Source organism: Elephantulus edwardii, unplaced genomic scaffold, assembly GCF_000299155.1.
Source record: "Elephantulus edwardii isolate Elephantulus edwardi_28Jun2011 unplaced genomic scaffold, EleEdw1.0 scaffold00030, whole genome shotgun sequence".
Lineage (NCBI taxonomy): Eukaryota > Metazoa > Chordata > Mammalia > Macroscelidea > Macroscelididae > Elephantulus > Elephantulus edwardii.
The window spans coordinates 19,152,520-19,166,956 of record NW_006399780.1 but is presented as its reverse complement, the minus strand read 5'-3'; the positions used below and the strand labels follow the sequence as shown (position 1 = coordinate 19,166,956).

The window sequence follows — 14,437 nt, the reverse complement described above, 5'->3', positions numbered from 1 at the left end:
CCCCCAGGAATCTCTGAGTGGATTCAAACTTCCAGCCTTTGGTTAGAATATGAGCACTTAACCATTTAAGCATCCTCTCTCTCTCTCTCATTGTTGTCAAGTCTGAACAAACTCATAAGTGACCTTCTACTGGGTTTCCAAGGTTATAAATCACACAGGAAGAAAGTGCCCATCTTTCTCCCATGTAGTGATGGGTGGATTGAAATCCACAGAGAGGAACACCTTTGGGTTAGCAGTGCAGTACACTACAGACTGCATCACAAGAGCTCCACAATTCTCATTATGTGCCACATATTGTTCCCAGTCCACCCAAAAGAGTATCTCAGCTGTTCTCCTGCCATTAATGAGACAAACAGACTCCCTGATCTCCTTCAAAATCCACCAGGATTCCCCACTTCTGAGAGTTAACATATCTTAAATGTTTCCTACAGCCACTTAAGACCAAACAGGGGCACTAGGATAAGAAGAAGTCATTTTACCTAATAATCCCAGGAAGATAGTTGTACAATATAACCTAGCAGGTGGGTAAGAGCAAGGCTTTTAGGGTCAGATAGAACCAATTCCTTGTATAACTTATCACTCTAAATGTCTTCATAAAATGAAGATGATAACACCTATTTAACAATACCCTTGCAGAAAGAAATACAACAGAGTATGTAGAGTGTCTTGACATGTGTTTGAGAAATATTTGCTGACATCATTTTTTTGTTTTGTTTTTTAAAATTTTATTTTATTCATTTAAATGAACATTTACAGAGATTTTGGATTTCCATTCATTTACTGTTGCACTTTTCTCCCTGCCAAACCTCCCCTCCAGTTCATTCTTCTCTTTGAAAAGTAAAAGAAATATTTTCATTGGTATACAATCCCCCAACACTACCCCACCAACACCACCACCCCGAGTACACTCCACTATGCAATCTTAATTCTAGACTCTTGTGAGAACCATAATACCCTATCATATTTTGCTTTTAAATTATTCTCTCCCTCATCTGTTTCAATGCAGTATAATTTATCCAGTTTTTCTCAGTCTTACCCCAACCCTGATGTCAGTCTCATTCTACAACAGTGGCACCATGCAGTATTTGTCCTTTTGTGGCTGAGATACTTCACTCAGCATAATGTCCTCCAGGGTCACCCATTTTGAATAATATTGCATGAGTTCCTTGTTTTTCAATGCAGCGTAGTACTCCATTGTGTGACTATACCACTGCTTCTCTATCCATTCATTTGTTGATGGGCACTTGTGTTGTTTCCAACTCCTTGCTATTGTAAACAAAGCCGTGATAAACATGGGTGTACATATATCTAGTTGGATGTCAGTTATGGTCTCTTTGGAGTATATTCCCAGTAGTGGAATTGCTGCGTCAAATGGTATCTCTAGTTGCAACTTTTTGAGAAAGCACCACACCACTTTCCACAGTGGTTGCACCATTTTACACTTCTACCAACTGTGAATGAGGGTTCCAGTTTCTCCACAACCTCGCCAACATTTGTTGCTTGCTGTTCTGTTAACCGTTGCTTTTCTGGACCTGGACGAACCACGTGAGGTGGCGGCTGGGTTGGAGAAATGGTGGCTTTCTGGAGAGAGCGGGGCTTCAGGAGGGGGAGGTGGCACAGAGGATGCGTTTATGACCTTCTACAGTGAGGTGAAGCAAATAGAAAAGATTAGGTTTTAACATCAAAAAATCAGACTGGGGGATTGACCCATCCTGGTTCCTCATATTTCAACTTGAACCCCTTTGAGGTTCTTCAGATAGAGCCTGAAGTGACAGATGAGGAAATAAAAAAAGAGATTTCGGCAGTTATCTATCTTGGTGCATCCTGACAAAAATCAAGATGATGCTGACCCAGCACAAAAGGCCTTTGAAGCTGTGGCCAAAGCTTACAAGTTGCTCCTGGATCAGGAACAAAAGAAGAGGGCCCTGGATGTAACTCAGGCAGGAAAAGAATATGTGGAACACACTGTAAAAGAGCGAAAAAGCAGTTAAAGAAAGAAGGGAAACCTACAAACGTGGAAGAAGATGATCCTGAGCTGTTCAAACAGGCGGTATACAAACAGACCATGAAGCTCTTTGCTGAACTGGAAATTAAAAGAAAGAGAAGCCAAAGAGATGCATGAAAGGAAGCAACAAAGGGAAGAAGAGTTTGAAGCCCAAGAAAAAGCCAAACAAGAGAGGGAGTGGCAGAAAAACTTTGAGGAAAGTTGAGATGGTCGTGTGGATAGCTGGCGAAATTTCCAAGCAAACACAAAAGGCAAGAAAGAGAAGAAAAATGGAACTTTCCTGAGACCACCAAAAGTAAAAATGGAGCAGCGTGAGTGACCCCTTGGGGTCACAGTCACAGAAACTTCCTCCAGCTGCCCCCTTCCCCTTCTGCTTTGAAGGACTCGTTCTTTCTCCCACCTCTACCCCAATATTGAGCAGTATTTGCTTTTTAGTCCATTTTGTTTCATTACATTTTAATATCAGATCAGAGTAATTTTTTGTACAATGAAATGAGAGACTCGATTTTAAAAAATAAAAGACCTTCCCCACTCCTAACCCTACAAGCAACCAGGATAGGAAGTTGCCACCTTGGTGCACCTTCTATTCCCACAGCCTGTAACTTAATGTTTTGTACTTCACTGGAATGGTGATAGTTAGAAACTTTATGTATAGTTTATGGAAATCATTCAATTAAACACATTGCTTTAAAAAATTGCTTTTCTTACTGGGGTGAGATGATATCTCATAGTTGTTTTGATTTGCATCTCTCTTAAAGCTAGGAATTTTGAACATTTTCTTCATGTTCTTGTTGGCCATCTGAATGTCTTCTTTGGTGAAGTGTCTGTTCATATCCTGTGCCCATTTTCCTATTGGATTATTACCTTTATCTTGTTGTGGTGCTCAAGTATTTTATAAATTCTGGATATAAGTCCCTTATCTGACAGGTCATTACCAAATAGTTTTTTCCAATCTGTGGCTTCCATTTTTACCCTGCTGGAGAAGTTTCTGGATGTGCATTGACATTATTATCATAATCATTATGATCTGCTCTGTTCAGAATCAGACTAATTAGACAAACCAAAATAGAGAACTCATCCGCTTAAAAATCTCATGTCTCTGTATCTCCCCCCAGCTCCTAAAAATCAGCTATTGATTTATCAAATAAGAGCAGGCAGAAGTCTGAGATTATTCTCAAGAAATAAGATGAACCAAAGAAGGTGATCTATACTAAGCTGAGACGGAGTTAGAATTCAACCATAACCTTGGCCTATATCTCCTCCTTAAGGTTGATCAATAATATTATTGTTGTTGTTGTTGATTGCCTTCGAGTCAAGCATGACTCATAGCAACCCTATGAACAAAAGGCCTGAAGCCCCTCTACAGCTATCGACATTTATCCAAGTTCAAACAGTTTCCGGAGGCATGTTGTTTAGGATGTGGATGCTACTCCGGCTTCCTCAAGACTTTGCTTTATAGGTTTATAATATTATAAGTAATATTATAATATTATTATATTGTCTTATATATAATATTATAACCAAAAACAAAGTCTTGAGATTATAATATTATCAGTAATATTATAACCAACCCCACAAAACAAAGTCTTGAGATAAGAAACTAAGAAGAAAGAATGGATAAGATTATTGTCCTAAAGGACGAAGGTGTTTCTCTGTTCTTACTGTTGTTGTGGATGTCAGGTGCCATCAAGTCAAGTACAACTCATAATGACCCTATGAACCACAGGCCTGACCCCTGTCCTATTCCTGCATCATCCCCATCTAAGACACACTTGAGCCCATTGTCACCAACACTGTGTCAGTCCATCTCATTGAAGGTCTTCCTCTCTTTCACTGACCTTCCATTTTTTGAAGCATGATGTCTCGTTCCAAGGAATAGCCTCTCCTAACAACATGACAAAGCTTCGCCATCCTTGCCTCCAATGAAGACTCTCATTGCACTTTCTCCAAGAAATGCCTGTTGTTCTTTTGGCAGTTCATGGGATATCCAGCACTCTTCTCCAACACTACAACTCAAATGCATTGATACTTCTTCAGTCATCCTTATTCATTGTCCAGCTCTCAGATGCATAGCAGGTGATTGGAAAGACTGTGGCCTGAATCAGCACACTTTAGTCTTTAAACTGACTTCATTACTCTTTAGAACTTTGGAGAGGTCCCTGAGAGCAGACTTTCCCAATGTTGTATGTCTCCTGATCACCTGACTGCTGATACAAGAGTGTTGTTGATTGTGGTTCTGAATAAGATGAAATCATTGACAATATCAAACTTTTCTCCATATATCATAATGTTGTCTATTGGCCCAGTGGTGAGGATTTTTGTTTTGTTTTGTTTTGTTTTGTTTGGGGGGGTGGTAATTATTATACTAGTTTATTTTAAAAATTCCAATACCTTGTTTTCCAGAACAGATTCTTCCAGTTTCCCTTGATGTTGAGATATAATCCGTATTGAAGACTGAATTACTTGCTCCTTTGCCCCTTACCCTAGTCACATTCTATTTAAGCCCCTTTTACCTGTCCTCCAGTCCCAATCTGTTAGAAAAGATGGCTAGAGAGACCACTGACCCTTAGGTTTCCTGCATCAATGACTTTGGGAGTTCTTTTCTTTGGTTCTTCTTGATGTCTAACTACTCTCATTCTTGTTGTGTTCAGAGCATACTCTCTCACTATGTTGTCCTTAAAAGTCAACCCTGTCTCCTCAAAGTTGACATAGTAAATGAAGAACATTAGAAGTGGGGGGAGGGAAATAAGAATGAAAACAAAAGATGCCAAGAAGAACTGGCCGTGGGGTAGGGTAGGGTAAGCGAGAAACTGCAGGGGGAGAAGCAAAAAATCTGAAAAACCAAGAATGGAATGAATGAATGAATGAATGAAAGAGCATTCTCAACTCCTCAATTCAGCTAAATGGTTGTAGAAAGTAAATAGCCCTGAGGGGAAGGACAAAGAGGAAGAGGAGAAGAAAACAAAGGGGTAAGGAGATAGCTTTTCTGAAGGAAAAGGAAATGAGTTTCAGGACTGTGAGAAATTCCCATCATAGATGCTGTTTTGGTGCTACAGGGCCCTTTGTAAAAAGTATTTAAAACTTGAAGGAGGTGCCCTTGACTGATGTCGTGCAGGAAAATACCTGCTCAAGTAAGACTTGACAAGATAGATTCACTCAATGTGGAAAGGAGGAGCCGGGAAATTATTAGCACTCTGTTCTTATGGAAAGTGCTTTTTAAAAGGGTGAAGTATGAAAGTTAAGCTGTTTGTAGAAGTAGACCATGACTTTGATTAAAATCTCCCCATCTATCTCAGCATTAAGTAAATGAACTTAGAGAAGACAACTGCATCTTCGTTATTCCTCTAACTCCCATTTTTTCCTCTGTGCCCCACTATCTTTTGAACACAGCTCCTTGGGGGGAAAAAATCAATTCATATTCATCTGCACTCGTGCCAGCTCTGGCACCAGAACGTGCCCTGGCCTGCCCTGAGCTACGTGCCCTATCCTGTCTGCCTAGGAAAGGAACTAGTGACACTGCTGCCCACTGAGGGATAGACTCCAGGCAGAACTTCCAGCTAGAATGTTAGAACATCTCAGAGATTGTTGATTGTTACACAGACAATCTGGGCTCCCTGAAAGCAGAAATCACCATGCCTTCCTGATCACTATGGAGGTTCTTGCCTAACTCTTCCCTTTCCTCTTCCAAAGAATGTTATTTCTTATTTTATTTTCTCTCCTCCTCACCCCATATCCCAGGATAAAGTATCTACTATATCTAAAATCAACTTCAGCTCATGGTGCTAATGGAAGGTGTATAATCATAATAAAATAGCTCTCCCTGAAGGCATACAGGAAGCAGATATGAATCTTAAGCTCCTTCTGGAAAGCATAAAAGCCCAAAACAGAGCTCTTTACGTAAAATTGTGGCTTACAGAGGAAGAAGAAAGAGAATGAATTCTCCAGTTTCACTTTTCCTTTGGTTCTTTGAGAGCCAATAATAATAAGAAGCTACCAATTATTTGGCACTTCTCATATACAGACACTGTGCCGTCTGTCACATACCTTGTCTCATTTAATTATCCCATAAAACTATTGCTAATCCAACTTTACAAACAAGGAAAATGATCCTGAGAGAATTATCTAACTTTCTCAAGGTCCCATGGGCTGGAAGTGGCTCAGCCTGGACCTGAATTCAAGGTTCTTGTACTACAAATGCTATGTAGGTACCAGTCCACCTTGGACAATCAAAGGCAGTCTGTCTTGTGCATGTCTGTATGTCTTTAGCAATTAGAATGAATTACAGTTTTTATCTTTTCTGAGCAAAGCAATATGAGTTTTCTGAATACACTTTTAGACTATGGAGTAAAGAGTCAACCACTGCTGAGGCTTCAGAACTAAATTATCGAGGACCCTCCAGTGGCTTTTTCAGAAACTGTAAATCACATGGGAGAAGACTTCCCATCTTTCTCCTGCAAAACAGCTGTTGGGTTTGAATGGCCAGAAAGGCATTGCCTTTGCACCACAAATCCCTGGAGACTAGGCCACCAGAACTTCCTTGGAGAGAGAAAAGAAGTAGGTTTCTTTTGAAGCAGGAGTACAGTCTCCATCCTTGTGCAAGACACCACCTGCAGAGAAACTGGTCACAACAGGAAGAGGTCAAGATGACTAAAGAGAAAAGAGGAACACAACATCAACAGGGAGACTCATGTTAGCTTATATATTAAAACCTTCTCAACACTTTGAGGTCTCCTTCAACATGACCAATGAGGCCACATCCTCTGTAAGAATGAGCATTAGTGCTTAGCTGGGAACTAAAGTGTGCTGTCCCAACAGCAATCATTGTTAGACGCCATCCAGTCAACTCAGTGACCCTATATACAGCAGATTGAAACGCTGCCCAATTCGGTGCCATCCTCACAACAGCAATTAGGGGCTGGGAAACCTTCGGAGGAATGTCAAATCTCCAGGTGCCCATCTCAGATTCTTCTTCCTCCTTCTTGTTGTTGTTAATTGCCATTGAGTCAAGCACAATTCATAGTGACCCTATGAACAAAATACTTGAAGCCTTTCTATAAATATTGTTGTTTCTTAAAGTTCATAGGGTTTCTAAGAGGCATGTTCTTTAGGAAGTGGATGCCACTCCTGCTTCCAGTCTTCCTCCTTAGGGTATTATTAATGCACTAATCCTCAGTAGTAATCTAATTGTCAACAGAGAACTCTGGTGGCTTAGTAGCAAGGAATTGTACTGCCATCCCAAAGACAAGCAGTTCGAATCCACCAATTGCTCTGTGGAAGAAAGGTGGACAGTCTCCTCTTGTGTGATTTACAGTCTCTGAAAACCTGCTGAAGAGTCAACTATGAGTCAGTTCCAACTCGAGGGCACATAAAAAAAACAAGTTTACCGATATGTGCCAGGAGGAGGGAGTCAGGAGAGTAGTCAAAGAGACACTCTCTTAATGAAAGAACTACTTGAAGTGGCTGGAGATGAGTAGAATGCATGGCCCTCTCAATCTAGATTGTCTTCCACTTAGTAAGCAAAGATCTGGGAATGACCAGTGTTGTTTCTAAAATAATTCAGGACATCTTCCCACTCCTTCAACAGCACAGATTCTAACCAGCTCCTGCAAAACCCAGAGTCAGCTGACACTGAGGTGGGAGGCACAAAAGGCATCTCTGTGACCGTAATTTGCATCTCATTTTGTCTACCTCTGTCTGCATCTCTTCCCCCAGCTTCTCACATCCTGGGGCATTATTTCAGGGGCCTCCACCTTGATCTACCTCCAAGAGTCTAACAAGATCAAAGCTCTTAACACCTGTTTTGCTTGCCAGTCTGCTAGGCTAGTGAAGAGGGGGCAGGGTCCGTCCCCAGGCAAGCCCTTGCTTTTTCTCTTCCTGAGGCTGAGACGACCATGGAAGGAACCAAACCTAAGGTTGAATTGACAAAACGCCCCCTAGTGGGGAGGCTGTTTTCTTATTATTCAGGTTATAAACCAAATTAAAATTCTTAATATATAGGGTAAATATAATACAGTGACAAGAAAGAAACCTCCAGCTATTTTCTACCAGAAAACCCTATATATATGTTGCTCGCTCCAGCAGCACATATACTAAAATTGGAATAATAGCAGAAGATTAGCATGGCCCCTGCGCAAGGATGACACAGAAATTCGTGAAGCGTTCCATACATTTTGGGTGGTCAACCAGATGTTTCACCTGCCTTCCAAAGAATTAGTACCCTTTGGACCACCAGCAATAGAACTAGAAGAGAGACAATGACAGAGACACAGAGAGGGAGACCCTCAGCTGCTGGGGAGTCCTTGCCCCAATTTGATCCCCCATACCCTGAGAATCTCACATCCTTGACAGTTTCCATCTAGTCCTCCCCAGAAAAGGGAAGGGGCTTAGAGGGCCTATCTTGCCATGTACCATCGTAAAATACACTGTTGTTGTTGTTAAGTGCCATCGAGTCTTAGACGACTCATAGCGACCCTATGAACAAAAGACCTGGACACTTGTATAACTATCATCCTCCAGGTTCATAGGGTTTCCAGAGGCAAGTTAGGAAGTGGGTGCTACTCTGGCTCCCAAGCTTGTTTTAATCGGGGAGCTCCACCAAACACTGTCCACTGTACTCAGCTAAAAAAAAAATAATTAAAAAAAAAAAAAATCTTACATATGTCCTTCAAGAATTTATCACAATCTGTAATTATTTTATTTGCTCTCACATATTAGCTATTTCCCACCACAATCAGTTGCATATTTGAAAGAATGAGTAATAAGTAATAAAGAAATAACTCAAATAGAAGAGTAGAAATTCATAGTAATATTACATATTTCTCAAAGTATCATGTTCAGACTTTTATTAATAATTAACCAATAACCAATATCTATTATGTCTTTAACTTTTCATGTTTCATATCCTTACCCATAACCTCTTCTCTTAAAGTATATACCACTGGTTATGTTTTTCTAACAATTCCTTAGCTGTGTGCTAAGAACTGTGGAAAGACTACACAAGCATGTAAGACACAGTTACTTCACGCCAAAAAGTTATAATGGAAGAAGAGTACTAGGCTGTTTTCATAGTTAAAAAGTCATTCCTCGATCCCTCTCAAAATTCTATGTTTGTGAGTGACAGGAAGAGATCCATACACATACAAGGAAGACATAGTAACACCACTATCATTCAAATGTATGCACCAACAACCAGAGCCAAAGAGTATGAAATAGATTTCTACCAACTTTTGCAGTCAGAAATCATTTGAACATGCAATCAAGGTGCATGAATAATAATGGGTGACTGGAAGGCAAAAGTTGGAAATAGGAAAGAAGGATCAGTAGTCAGAAAACATGGTCTTTGTGACAGTAATAAGGCTAGAGATATAATGATAGAATTCTGTACAATACCTTTTATAAGAAACCTAAAAGCAGACTATACATATTTATTTCACCTGATGGTATGCACAGGAATCAGATATATTACATCTGTGGAAAGAATCATTGAAGAAGCTTAATATCAGCTGTGAAAACTAGGCCAGGTGTGATTGTAGAACAAAGCATCATATGCAAGCTAAAACTAAAGCTAAAGAAGGTTAAATCAAAGACACAGGAACCAAAATTTGATCTTGTGTCTATCCCAACTGAATTTCAAAACCATCTCAGGAACAAGTTTGAGGTCTTGAATACTAATGAACAAAGACCAAATGAGTTATGTAAGGATGTCAAGAATATCATCCAGGAAGAATACAAAAGGTCATTACAAAGGAAGAGGAGGAAGCGGTGTCAGATGAGACTGAATATTGCACTACAGTGCCAAGAAACCAAAGCAAAGGGAAGAAATCAGTAAGTTAAGGAGCTGAATGGAGAATTTCAAAGGGCAGCTCGGGAAGATAAGGAAAAGTATTACAATGAAATGAATAAGGAGCTGGAGTCAGAAAATAAAAAAGCCCGAACTCACTCAGCATTTCTTAAGCTGAAGGAACTGAAGAACATATTCAAGCCTTGAGGAGCAATACTTAAGGATACTATAGGCAGAATATTGAGTAATCCAGAAAGTATTAAAAGAAGATGGAAGGAGTATACAGAATCACTATACCAAAAAGATTTAGCTGACACAGAAGAATTTAATGAAACAATATATGATCAAGAGGCAATGGTGATGAAGGGGGAAGTTCAAGATGATTTGAAGGAATTGGCAAAAAACAAGATCCCAGGAATTGACAGCATACCAATTGATATATTTCAACAAAACAGATGCTGCCCTAGACATGCTCACCAGGTTGTGCCAAGAACTCTGGAGGACCTGGCCAACTGACTGGATGAGATCCATACTTATTCCTATCTAAAAAAAAAATTATATATATATAACCTAACAGAGTGTGGAAATTATCAAACAGAATCACTAACGTCACACACAAGCAAAATACTGCAGAATATTTTTAAAAAATGACTGGAGTAGTACATTAACAGAAAACTACCAGAAATACAAGCTGGGTTTAGAAGAACTATGACACAAGAGACATTATTGCCAATGTCAGATGGAACTTGGCTGAACACAAAGAGTACCAGAGGAATGCCTATCTGTCCTTCATTGACTATGCAAAGGTATTTGTGTGGATCACAACAAACTGTGACTAACCCTGAGAAAAATGGAAATCTCAAAACACTTGATTGTGCTCATGCAAAACCTATAGTTGGACCAGAAGACAGTCATCAGAACAGAGCAAGGAAATACTACATGGTTCAAAATTAGGAAGGAAGATGCATCCTGTCTCCATACCTTTTTAGTCTGTATGCAGAACAGATCATTCAGGAATCTTGACTTTATGAGGAGGAGTGTGGCATCAGGATTGGAGGAAGACTCATCAACAAACTGCATTACACAGATGATACAACCTTGCTTGTCAAAACTGAGAAGGGCCTGAAGCATTTGAAGCAAGGACTTGTAGTCTTCAATATACATTGAAGTTTAAATCAAGAAGACAAAGATTCTCAACACTGGGCTAATTGGCAGCACCATGATGGATGGAGAAGAGACTGAGGTGGTTACAATTTCAGCTTGCACAATCACTCTTGGGACCAGTAGTCAGAAAATCAAAAGACAAATTGCTTTGGGGAAGTTTGCTGTCAGGGACATTTCCAAAGTGCTAAAGAGCTATGATGTCAGTCTAGAGACTAAGGTGTGCCTGATTCAGGCCATGGTCTTCACACTTACTTGCTATGCATCAGAGAGCTGGACAATAACTAAGGATGACAAAAGAATTGATGCCTTTGAGTTGTGGTGTTGGAGAAGAGCATTGAACATACCAGGACTGCCAGGAGAACAAATAGGTCTGCCTTGGAGAAGGTTAAACCAAATTTCTTCTTGGAGGCTAGGATTTTGAAGCTCCATCTCACATACTTTGAACACATGTCCAGGAGGGACCAGTTCTTGGAGAAGGACATCATGTTTTGAAGGGTGGAGGGACAGTGCAAGAGAGGAAGACTCCGAAAGAGATGGATTGACATGGTAACTGGATTTATGGGGTAGGCATATCAGTGAGACAGGCTCAGGATAGGGCAAGGTTCAAAGCTATTTTACATAGTGTTGTTGTGAGTTGTGGGCAACTCGATGGCACATAACAACAACAAAATGAAAGACATACAATAACCATGTTTAAGACAATGAATGTATGGTAAGCGGACAAAACCAAAGGGGTACAGGAATTCAAAGAAAAGCTTTTTTTTTCCAGAAAAGCTCAAGCAGGAGGTAACGTTATATAGGATTTCTGCCTTAGTGATTGAGAAGACAGCATGCCAGAGAAAGGGTATAGTTAGTGGGAAAGAATGACTTGTGGTATCATCTAATACTGGATTAGGGACTTAAATTCAAGGATAAGTAAAATTCAAGTTAAAATTGAATAATCTTGAGGCTTTGAGCCAGAAAGACAGAAATAAAGAACTGGACCCCGGCTCAGGTGCCATTTCCCCCACTTCTTTTGGATCCAGTGTTATTTAAAGGATATATTATTGTTTGCCATTGAGTTGAATCTGACTCACAGCAATTCTATAGGACAGAGTAGAATAAGCCAAGATGTCCATTATGCCTCCATCTATACTTATATTATCTCCTTCTTTCCCCCTACTGAGCTCTTTATTAACAATGAAATGATTTCTTAATCTCATTACTGAGATAAAAAAATAAAACACAGGAAAAGCAGATGCTATGTAAAGTAAGTTAGCTAATTTGCATACCTGAGAAAAGGAAGACTTTCCTCCCCCTTCCCTCTTCAGAGTCGATTTTCCTTGATCTACTGACACCATATGTCAATAAATATCTATATTTCCTCTTGCCCTGGACAGAAGATGCTGTTAAATGTCAAATGTAAAGTAAAGTTTGTCATAAAATCCCTCATAAAAAAATCTCCCAACCACAGACACTGGAAGATGGAAGGGGGTAGTTTCTAGGCTGTGTGTTTGTGTCCTGAGAATGTTCAGGCCACTTTATCGAGCCTCCTGCCTTTAGGAGCATCTCAGACACCTCTCTTTAAAATTTCCTAAAGAAGCAAACAGACTTTCAAATCCTCTTAGCACCCTTACACCAGTAAAAGTTCATTCTGGATTGTTTTGTTTTTATGAAACAGAATCATTGTTTAAATTGGCAGTTTCTCACAATCTTGAGCTGGATTTCACAGTATAATTTTTAATCCTCCTCCTTCTAGGCTAAAGTATAAAATGGGCTAACATATAAAACCCCACTTGGAAGCAAAGAAAGAAATGAAATGTTATCTCTGAGCCTCTTCCATGGAGGGGTTCTAGGAGTGAGGGTCGTGACGTGGGTGGCGGACATACAAGGGTGACTGTGTGTTAGGCTGGAAAGTACAGGGCAGGAGGGGATTGCCTTGTGGCTGCTGTTTCTCTTTCTCTACAAACCTCCTCTGATTATAGCAGATTTATAGGGGCCCCAAAGCAGCCCAGCATCTTAGCCATAAACTTCCCAGAAAGAAAACTCATTGAGGTTCCCTTGAGAGGTGATGAAAAATAAATATCAGAGTTTGGTACAAACATATCAGCCAGGGCCAGGGGTGGAAGGCAGCCAGTTCCCAATAGCTGGTTTGACTCAGTCAAGATTTGTACACACATACACATACAAACACAGCATACACAAAAAATTCTAAAAGATATGCTCATATTTATAGACCTACTAAGTATACATCACTTCTTGATGCATATTTCTAGTCACCTACAAACGCATATGTGAACATAGCATGCATGCACACATGACTTTCAATAAGTTGCTTTATGGATAGAAAACCCAGCCCCTCCTCTTTCCTAAGCTATTGACGACTGGGTGGGGCACAGTGAAGGTAAATGAGAGAATGTCTGAATTTAAGTTTGCATGTGTCACTCAGTGTGTCTCAAACTACATTCCAAAAAAGCAAGTAGAAATCATTTTTTCATTATTAATTGTTTGGAATTCTCCACTGTCTTCTGATTACTTCTAACTACACCATAATATTTCTATGATTGTCTCTTATTCAGATGCTACTCTGCAGAATATAGCTCAGAGCTTAGCAGAAAAAGGCTTTGCTCAAACTTGGTACCAAATTTAGTTTCCCTAGTGGCTTTGTACAAATTACTTAACCCCTCTGAGCCTTAGTTTTAACATCTGTAAAATGGGGCTAACACTATCTTACAGGTCTATCTTATTATGATAAATGATAATTATGATAAATGCTTAAAGCAATACTTGAAGCCCACCTGTTATTATCAAGTCAATTCTAATTCAAGGTAATCCCTTATGTGTCAGAGTAGAATTGTGCTCCATAGGGTTTGGTTTTGTTTGGTGGAGTGTTGTGTTTTGTTTTGTTTTTATTAAATTTTATTAATTGTAATGAACATTTCTCAGAGTCATCCATAGTTTGTTATGATCTACACAGTGTTGTACATAGGGTTTTCAGAGGCCTGCTATTTCAGAAGTGGATGGCCAATTCTTCTTCCTAGTCTGTCTTAATGTGAATGTTCAGATTTAGAGAAGAATCAGACCAGCAAGTTAAAGGTATATCTCTTATTGTGGAGTTAAACTTTAGTGTCAGTGTTGTCCCTGCCTTTCTCACACGCGTCTTTACCCACTTATTTACCTGCTACACCATCCATCAGGATACCCATCCACTTCTACCCCTTCCCTTCACATCTATCTCCCTTTGACCAGCCCTCCATCTAATAACTTGTATATGAAGCTGACTCTGAGAAGAATGGGAATCCCAGAACACTTGATTGTTCTAAGGCAAAACTTATACTTGGACCAGGAGGCACTCATCAGAACAGAGCAAGGGAACACTGCATGGTTCAAAATTGGGAAGGGCATACACCAAGGATGCATCCTATCTCCATACCTTTTCAACCTATATGCAGAACAGATTATCCGGGAGGCTGGGCTCTATTAGGAGAAATGTGGGGTCAAGATTGGTG

General features: G+C 39.9%; 1 pseudogene; it reads left to right on the top strand.

Annotated features, from left to right (window-relative positions):
• LOC102851364 overlaps positions 1 to 2,324 on the top strand; it is a 22,105-nt pseudogene extending 19,781 nt beyond the window's left edge.
• Positions 2,325 to 14,437: the final 12,113 nt, after the last annotated feature.